Below are 11190 nucleotides of genomic sequence, written 5' to 3'. Positions count from 1 at the left end.
CCTGCAAATCCATGTGGTCTCTCCATTTCAAGTCACTTCCCATTCTCTCTCTCAAATGCGTAACAACACATCACTTTTATATTGTCGAAACTACGGATAAATATTGTCCCACATGCCATCTTAGCGCAAGCCATGACTATTATTCCTTGTGGTAGGCTTGCTTCTTCCTTGCAGTAGATTCTCATTTTCATTTTGTTGTGGGTCAAAAATATTTTTAAAGGATGCACTATCCTTGTTACAAATTGTACAATTGACCAATTTTAAAAAAAATAAAAAACATCATGAATTTTTTCTTAAATTTTAGTATTTGATCTTCATGATCTGCATAGTTTGTAGTAAAAAATAACAAAAAATTTAGAAAAAAATCGCTCTATTTTCATAATTTTATAAAAAAAAATCTGCAGATTAGCCTGTCCCATTGTTAAATATTTGATAAAAGTATATTGTGTTCTTCAAGGAAAGGTAACGAGTCAAAAAAACTCGAGAACGAAGATTAGAATGCAACGTGGACCAGTGGCCGACAAAATTGCATGAAGCACTGAATTGGGCATATGAAGGAACGTGTATCCCGAATTACGTGTCGACATGTAAGTATTAAAAAGCATTATAATGCTAAAAGTACAAACAATATTACGTACTTTAATATTATATGAAATCTTAGAAATGCCGCTAGCGTGTTTGAATTCGTCGAAAAGAAAAGTCGACAAATTAATAAAAATTAATATACAGAAATAATTTTGCTGGACTTTGCAAACGAAGTCAATAACAAGACACTGTTGCACAAGTTCGGATAAGATATCCGTTGTGGACATGTTTACTTTTAATTAAAAATGACCTGCCAGGGAGGAATGATGGCCTTGGCGTGTGATAGAATTGGATCATCGTATTCAGTTGATAACGTTGTTTGACTTGAACAAATGGGTCGGCGGATTAGGGAAATATACAGTGCAGGCATCAGTAGTTGAATGATTGCCAACCATTAAAAAGGAATACATGCTACAAATTGAATTATAAATAATTAAAATTGCATGATTACGGCTGTTCCCGTTGCTTCACTTAAACATTACTGTCAGATTAAGGAAATGCTCTGTGTATGCACGATGAGTTGAATGTAGGCTAAAGGAGAACAATTCCGCATATAAATAATAGAGATGAATTCAAAATAATTTGAATTCGATTGGCCAATGAAGAATACGAAACAAATGCATAGACAAAACATTAATAAACAGTTGCAGCAACAGAGTGCCATTGCTAAGGTTGTTTTCTCCACTGGGTATTTACACATTCTCCATCTCCATACACGGCCACTATCAACCCACCAAAATCATAAAAAACATAGATTTTTGAAGAGCCATTGTACATCGCTTGAACTAATTTATAATTTTGTACATGTTAAAAGGGGTGGCGGTAGTCTGGCACTGCAAGATAGCTATTGGGGAATCCTGAAATGGAACAAGTAATAATGAAGAGCCATGCTTTCAACAAACGCTTTCACTGTTGCAACTACAACCCAACAACAAGAACAGAAGAATCAGCCCAATTATGACAAATTAGAAAATGTAACTCACCGACTATGACCTGTGGTGTAGGATATTGGAACAAAATCCTGTTAGGAAAGAAACGATGCGAAAACACTTTCTGAATATCAGATTGATAAGAGAATAAGCAAACAAATAAATTTCAGAGACGAGATATGCGAAAAAAACAAGAATAAGCAAACAAATAAATTTCAGAGACGAGATATGCGAAAAAAACAAGAATATGCAAACACAAAATACACAGGGCAGAGAAACAAAAGATTTAACATAGGAAAACCTTCTGAGAAAAAATCCAGCACTCAAAACTCCAAACAAACTTTTGAATTACAAGAACAAAATTTACATACAATTGCTTTAAATTCTTTTAAAACAAAAATCACATCATAATAGAATATTATCACTTTATAATTATATTGTAGAATGAATTAAAAGAAACTTGCTTTTTTAGAAAAAGAAAACACATTTTATTATGAAATTAAAATTACATAAAAAATCATATCTTATTATCAAAACTATAACTTAAAAAAAATATCAATTTTAAAATTATAACACAAAGTTGTATTCTATTATGAAAATTAAATATCTAAAAATAATAATAAGAGAATAGGATCTTTGATTTTATAAATTATTACAAGCCTAGATTGCTTTCAATCTTCCTGTTTTTTATCATCATATTTCATTTTAATGAATTCTTGCAGCCATTAAAACATGTTGGAATTCGTTTCAAATTTCAGTATAGAAACGGTTGCAGGCAAAATGGTCTGTCAACCGTTTGTCACACACAATCACCCCTACAACTAGCTGTACAGTCTAACCTCTTGTGCAAACTCCTCATTGTACAAATACTCCACACCATACATAACTTACACACTGCACACTACCCACACTTCGCCGCGCTTGTCACATCCTCACTGTACAGTTAAGTTTATGTACGACTTCCTCCACCGTACTGGATGTACGATTCACACTTGTCCTCTACCTTGCACAACTTCACCCCTCATTGCACTGCAAAATTTGTCTTCACCATATGGTGAGGCTCATTCACCATATGATGCACTCCAAACTTTAGCATTTACAACAATCTCCCACTTAATGAAGTGTGGAGTCACTAAATTGACACGACTAACAAGAGTTGGAGGTTTTAAGCCCTATAGAACTTATACACCATTTTAACTTGGTTGTGGTCATAATGTAGATATGCTCTGATACCACTAACGAAGGGCTACACCACCCTTACCAACTCACAACCAAGAATGCAACAATATGAAGACAATTATATTATACTTGAAAATCCAATAGTAATTACAATAAGATTTCTCCAAGATCTCTCAAGATCCAATCCAAACCCAAGCTAGTCTAGATCCACACTCTGGTAGAAACCTCTGAGATCTCAACTTGTGCTTGCAAGCCACCAAGCAACCTCCTTGTTTCTAAACCGCAGTCACTAGCTCTTCTCTAACCTTATCCAAGATCCAAGTGTAAACTGCCTCACATTCAACGCTTTGTCTACACACTCACAATTCCATCACAATCCTACTGTAAATTGCCTCACATTCGGTGCTCTGTCCATAGACTCAGGAAAACTCACTCTTCACTTCCTCCTTCTCTTTCACACCTTGAAGCTTTTCCTTCCACAACTTCTACTTCTCGAGCTTCACCTTCCACAACTTTCACTCCTTGAAGCTTTCACCTTCCAAAGCTTCTACTTCTCGAGCTTCTCCTTCTTGAGCTTTCACCTTCTTTTTGAGCTTGATTAGAAATGCTCATATGCCTTTCTTAAATAGGCACTTACCACCCAATGCATGACTTATCCACAACTTTCTAGAATTCCTCCACAACCTTCTACAATATCCATAACTTTCTACAATATTCATAACTTTCTAGAATTCTACCCACACACCTCGATAAATGGAATGACAACCATTTATTTTTTATTTTTTTCTATTATGCCACCTATGCACCTCGAAAATAGAAATTTCTCCTTTATTTATTTATTTATTTCCTCTAATTTTCATCACTTTCTCTCTCCTCCACAATTTTTTTTTTCAATAGTTTTCCCATACAAGATGCTCCTACATCAGGTCACTAGCTTTGTCAATGCATCTGCAATATTCTCCAAAGTATCAACCTTTTCTAAATTTATCTTTCCATCTTCGACCATGTCACATACAAGATGATATTTTATGTCAATGCATTTACTCTTGGCATGAAAGTGGAATTCTTCGCTAAACATATTGGACTTTGATTGACACAAAAAATTGTGATTTTTCCTACATCATAGCCAACATCAGAACACAGATGCTTAAGCCAAACTGCTTCCTAAGATGCACGAGTAGATGTCATATACTTTGCCCTACTTATTGGAAACATAGCTACACTTTGTCATTTTCTTATCCAACTGATTGCACCACCATTCATAATGAATACATATCCACTGGTGGATCTTCTTTTGTCAATGTCCCTAGCCCAATCAACATTCACATAACCTTGAATGCTAACATATTTGTTCGATCCAACTGAGTTACCTTGATAGCATAATGTGTACTGTGATGTGCCCTTCAAATATCTCAAAACTCTTTTCACAACATCCCAATGTAGCTTGCCCAAATTTTCCATAAACCAACTCAGTAGTCCCACTACTTGGGAAATGTCTAGTCTTGTACTTACCATTGCGTACATTAGACTTCCAACAACACTTGTATATAGTATGTGCTTCATGTCTTCAATCTCATTGGGTGATTTTGGACTATCGTTGACCAATAGATTTGTTCTGTGTAACACTAGAACCACCTATTGCTTGCAATCAGTCATATTAAACCGCTCTAGAACATTGGTAATGTATTTTATTTGGCTGACCCAAAGTTTTCTACTGACCTTGTCCATTTTGATTTTCATCCTCAAAATGATTTTTTGTGACCCTAAATCTTTCATTTCAAACTTCAGCGACAAATAAGATTTTAATTCTAAAATTATTTCCTTACTATTGCCTATAAACAACATATCATCTACATGAAAAGCAATAATAAGTTTCCGACCACCTTTAGCTTTATAGTACACATAGTGATCAGATTTAGATCTTGTAAAACCCAAAGACAATAGATATGTATTATAATTTTGATACCACATTCTAGGTGACTCTTTCAAACCATAAAGAGATTGAACTTCAGTTTACATACTAGATGCTCTTTACTTTTTTCTGCAAAGTACTCCAGTTGGGACATGCTTATCTCTTCTTTAAGATCACCATGAAGAAACATCGTTGTCACATCCATCTTCTCAACTTCAAAGTCATGTGCCACTACAAGTGACAATAAAAATCTTATATATGTTAGTTTTGGCTACAAGAGAAATATTTCTCCATAATCGATCCCTTCCTATTGAGAATACCCCTTTGCAACCAATCTTGCCTTATACTTGTCAATCCTATCGTCTAGATTGTACTTCTTCTTAAACACCATTTACATCCCATGTGCTTCCTACCTTAAGGAAAGGCTACTAGATCCCAAGTTTCATTCTTCTCCAAGGATTTCATTTAATCTTTCATGGCTGAAAATCGAGAATTTGAATTTGGCATATTAATTGCTTCTTTGACAATCCTAGGCTCATCAACATTTGTAAGCAAAGCATAGGCATAATTAACATTCAACATGGAATAATTAAATCTCTCTAGTGAATAAGTGTACCTATCAACTTTTTGTCTCTCTCGAGTAGATCTCCTCACTTCCCATGGCAAAATTTCTTGAAATTCAATACCAAGTTCACGATCATGTTCTTATTCACTTGTATGACTGTTTGAGTTCTCCCCATCCTCATTCTTAGGTAATTCTAGATCCAAATTCTTAGGTTCTTTTGAAGTCTGGAAATCCTCCCTTTGAGAAGGTAAATGAATTTCAATTGTTTCCTTTTTCTTTCCCATCTTTTTTGACTGATCTAGTGAAGTAGGTTTCATCTCACAAAAGATAACACTCCTATTGCACAATATTTTTTTAGTGAGAGGGTTCAACAATTTATATCCCTTCACACCAATACCATACCCGATGAAGATACACTTCATCACTTTGTTATCCAACTTGGACCTACTCACTTTAGGTACATGAGTGTATGCTTCCCAATCAAAGACACACAAATATCTTAATGATGGCTTCTTCCCAGACCATGCTTCCATAGATGTCTTGTCAATTACCACTGGAGAATGATTCAACAAGTAGCATATTGTTGCCACTGCTTCAGCCCAAAACTTCTTTATCTCAACCAACACCTCCCAACATGCTTCTCTATCTCTCCATCAATGACCAATTCATCCCTTCTGATACTCTATTTTGTTGTGGAGTGTAAGATGTCATCTTATGCCTTTTAATGCCACAATCTACACATAATCTATCAAAATTTTCATTGTAAAACTCTCCACCTTATTTGTCCTTAAGCATTTAATCTTTCTCCTAGTTTGATTTTCAACAAGGCTTTTAAATTCCTTAAACTAATTGAACACTTTTGATTTATTCTTCAAAAAATAAACAAATGTTCTTCTTGAATAATAATCAATAAATAATACATAATATCTTGAATTAGATAGAGAAGGAACATCTACAAGACAAAATACATAAGACTGAATATAGTTTAACAAACTAGAAGATTTTTGAGAACTAGAATAAAACTAAACACGATTTTTCTTTCCATAGATGCAATGTTCGCACAAATCAAATTCGAGGTTGCAACCAATCATTCCCTCAACTATGTTTTTATATTCTTTAAGGTTTTCAAACCTTTCTCACTAATATGGCCAAGCCTATAGTGCCAAAGCATCATTTTCTTAGAAGGAAGTTTAACTTACATTGCATTTACACTATGTGTTGGCGTATTAATTTTATCAAAATTGATAGAGATGCCATTACAACATACAGGTTTGGTATCTAACTTATACAGTGTTCCAATGTGTTCACCCCTTGCTAAAACAATAGAACCCCTAGTCATCTTGCAACCACCATGGACACACGTTACCTGAACTCTAACATTATTTAGCTTGCTAATAGAAAGTAAGTTTCGAGCTAGACTAGGTATGTGAAGTACTCCATCAATTCCCTTTACTTTGTTGTCAGGGAACTAAATTCTAACTCTACCTTTTATGATCTCCAATGTGGAATCACTCACCAAGTACTAACCACTTTGGGTCCTAGACCCCTATTGCAAGCCACTCCCAAAGATGCGTACCTAGACAACCTCCCCTAAGCACATAAACCACAATTGTGTCCCATACCACAACACCCATAATGATCAAATTCAGTTCCATAACAAACAACACAGAAATAAGTTGGTTCTCCCAACCCAAGTAAACATAAATGCACCACAAGAAAATCTCATAAATGCAATTTTCAATTTAGATCATGAAATTCATCATGACATCCAAACAAATACAACATTATAAAAGAATTCACAAAGAGACTCTGGTGTACATCCTAGATTGGTCAACTAAACAACCCAAAACTCATCAATTAATAAAATAACCAAAAATTGTAAAATAAACCATACACCAAAATAAATCAACTATTTACTAATATTCAATTTGACTATAAAATATACTAGTTGACCCTATATTAACACATATAATGTAATTAAACTAAATAATTAGGACCAATTTTACATGTAAATTTTAATTATATTTAATCTAAAAATATCATAACAACTAAACTATTAATCAAATATAAATTCAATTCATGATTAAATATAACTATAAATATGACTAAATAATAATAAATAATTATAAAATATCAATTTAGAACTCTCATTAATTCTATCTAAAGATATTTATTTATAAAATAATAAATCAAATAAATTAAAAAAGCAGAAAAGAAAAACATGTTAAAGTAGAATATTTTAAAAAACACATATTTTAAATTTCCTATAACAAATAAAAGTGAATGAAATAAAATATAATGAATACTCCTCCATGCATACTTTTCCTTGAAAATGGGGAATTATTAAAATCAAACCACAAATAATGCATGTAGAAGAAAGTGCTTATGAAATTTGATAATTTTTTTTTTACAGATTTAAAAAGAACAAACAAAACTGAAATTCAAATCCCTTGTTTGTAGTTGATTTTATAGGAAAAGAAACATGGTAATCTAACTCCAAAAATAGAATATCCTTGGTAGTCACAACTTTTTCTTGTCTTGTTCCATGGTTTGTATGGGAGCATTTGTAGGGAGTAATGGAACTCAAGATGAAGAACTTGTTAAACTCTTTCATGTCAAGATCCAAAACAAAGGAAAGAAAATTGACAACTTAATTTATATGCACTCACAAGGAAACCTAATCCCTCAAAAGCTGATTGGTAAGCTTGGATTGAACATCCTGGAACATCCCAATCCATATTTTTTAGTGAATAGCTCAACCATGAGTGTGAGTTCTCATTTGAGCTTACCCTAGACTTTAGTAGCACAAAATGCTTGTTCATATGATACATGAACATGGGAATCAAAAATTAAACTTTTGAATGTAGAGGATTAAAATAAATTTAACTTTTATTATTGAATATCACTCCTACATATACGCTGCACACACACACACACACACACACACACACACACACACACACACACACACACACACACACACACACACACACACACACACACACACACACACACACACACACACACACACACACACACACCAATCAAGAGTAATAGCCAAACACAACACAAGGTCTTAAAATTATGATATAATATATATGCATTTTTATTTTATTTATTTTTTGTTTTAATTCTAAGAAAATGATGAATGAAATATATTGCACAAATGTTTGTTTCTATTTTAGTGTTTCTTCACCACAATGTGATTGAAACATTTTTTGAATAAATAAAAGGGGTAAAAACTTTATTAAAGAATAGAAATAACAATTACAGAGAAAGCACAGACTTAGGGTCCCAAGAAAGCAAAAGCACCTCCCCACACATAACTAAAACAACCCTCACCATCAGCTATCACCATTCTCCATGCCATCCACATCCAGAATATTCATTAGGTCCAAACAACACTCCCGAGGGATTAACTCCCACTCCTCAATTCTCCATCCCTCAGCATACTCAAAAGCCCACTTTGCCAAACAATCAGCAGCCCTATTCCATTCCCTTGGGATATGGAAGAAAGTCACCATTTCCATCAGAGAACAAATCCTTAAAATTTGTTGGACAATCCTGGCTAATTGCCAATTAACATCAGTCACTTTCTGCTCAATAAGTAAATTGATCAACACCTGAGAATCAGACTCACAAACTATCCTTTTCCACCCCAAAGCATGAGCTCTCTCAAGAGCAACAAGAATAGCCAGGCCTTCAACCCAGTTGATGGTTTGAACCCCTTCATAGATCGAAAACATAAAGATCACAGTGCCTCGAGAGTCTCTACCAATCCCGCCAATATCGGCTGGACTAGGATTACCCCTTGAAGAACCATCAGTATTGATCTTCAACACACCAAGGCCCTAGAGGATCCCAAAAACCCCAATCTTTCAACTAGCTCCGCATCACTCTTCTCCAAAGGGAATTCCACATCGCACTTAGCTGCAATTGTCTCTTGAACCATGCCCAGAACCCTTAGCCAAACTTGCTGCACTAACCTCTACTCCCCACGAAATATCCTCCGATTACGCTCTAGCCAAATCTACCACAACAAGAATATAGGCCCCACAAGCCACACCTACTACAGAAAGGGAGCCACAAAAAGGGGTCAGACCATTCCTTGCCAAAACTCAATCAAGGAAGAAGCATGAACACACGGAGTATTCCAAACACCCCATCAAAAGTGCCAAAGCTGCATGGCAAAAGGGCAACAAAAGAATAGGTGGGTTGAATCCTCCTCATTAGCCAGGCCACACATAACACAAATAGACTGGCCAAGAAATCCTCTCTTTTGAATATTATCCCAGGTCAAACACTTATTCCAAGCCAACATCCAAACAAAACAACTACATTTTGGCCACAAAAGCTTATTCCAAACCTTTTTCCACCATTTTATTCTAGGCCCAACCAACTTATGAGACATCAACCTACTATAACCATAAGAAATAATATAGATCCCCTTAGGATTGGGAGACCAAGCAAGCACGTCATCTTCCTGGAGAGAGCAGCATCTTTGACTAGATAGAATATTATGCAACACATCACACTCCTCCTGTAATCCATTAACTGGCCATTCTTCTGGGGGCTTCCATCTTGCCATCTCTAATTGATCACAGAGATAAAAGGACTTGAAATCCCTCACTCGAGACCATCCAACCTCCTAAAACTGCTGACAAAGAAGCCCCAAATTGGGGAACCGAGAACTGATGGGAGGATACCCATCCCAAGAATCTGACCAGAACCGAGCCGCCTCCACTCCCTTGTAGATCCAAAATAATTTGTCCTTGATAAGCTTTGCACCTTTCTTAAGGGTGTCCCAAATCGAAGATCCCTTTCCCATAAGGGGGTATCTAGAGATGTCAAGAGGGGAAATTCCTGGAAGGTACTTATGAGAAATAATTCTAGCCCAACTCTTATCTTGCTCATTACATGACCACCGCTAATACAGTTTAGCCACCAAAGCTTCCCCAGTCAAAGCCGATTGCCTGAGGCCCAATCCACCATACTATTTCGAGCTACATACCACTTCCCATCTAACCAAACTCCATTTAGAGGACTGCAAGCAACCAACCCATAAAAATTGGCACACCATAGAATCAAGATCCTTCAGAAAGCCCATAGGAGCAACTTGGAGCATAGATCTATAAATGGGTAGAGCTTGCACTACAGACTTAATCAACTGGACCCGACCAACAAAAGATAGCCAACGATGAGTCCAATGATTAACTTTCACCCGAAATTTATCCAAAATAATCTACCAGGACTCTCTAGGGAGTTTACTCACCGAGATGGGAATACCAAGATACATCAATGGAAGACTCTCAATCTGGAATCTTAATGTTTGGGCAATCCTTTGCTGAATAGGGCCCGGAGTGTTGAAGAAAAAGATAGAAGACTTTCCTTCATCAATTTTCTAACCAGAGTCAATCATGTACACATCCAAGATCCTTCAGAGATTAGAGGCCTCCCTCATAGTGGCCAACCCCATCATAGCAGTGTCATCCACAAATTACAAGTGAGTTTGCAGAGGTAATGCGCCCCCCTACTTCCAAACCTGGATAAGGCCCAATTCCACATTTTGTTTAATCCATCTCCCCAAACCTTCAGCCAAAAGAATGAACAAATAAGGAGAGAGAGGATCCCCCTGACGAAGACCCCTTGAGGCTCCAAAAAGATCAGAATGACTACCATTGAGAAGCACTGAAAAGAAAACTGAGGTAACACAAATTCTAACCCATTGAATCCAATCTTCCGCAAATCCAAACATGCTAAGAACCCGCTAGAGAAAGGACCATCTAACTCTGTCATACACCTTAGCCATGTCCAATTTAATAAACATCGCCTTTTCCTTTAACCTAGCCATAGAGTGGATAACCTCAGTCGCAATGACAATCCCATCAAAAATTTGCTTACCGACAATAAAACCACTTTGCTCTTTAGAGATCAAATCAACAATCCCCTTCTTCAATCTATTAGCCATAAGTTTAGAAATAATTTTATAAATAACATTGCATAAAGAAATGGTCCTAAAT

The sequence above is a fragment of the Cupressus sempervirens genome, chromosome 1, assembly GCF_028749045.1.
Source record: "Cupressus sempervirens isolate cs-2001-9-10 chromosome 1, ASM2874904v1, whole genome shotgun sequence".
NCBI classification, from domain to species: Eukaryota; Viridiplantae; Streptophyta; class Pinopsida; order Cupressales; family Cupressaceae; genus Cupressus; species Cupressus sempervirens.
This window is presented reverse-complemented; position numbering follows the sequence as displayed.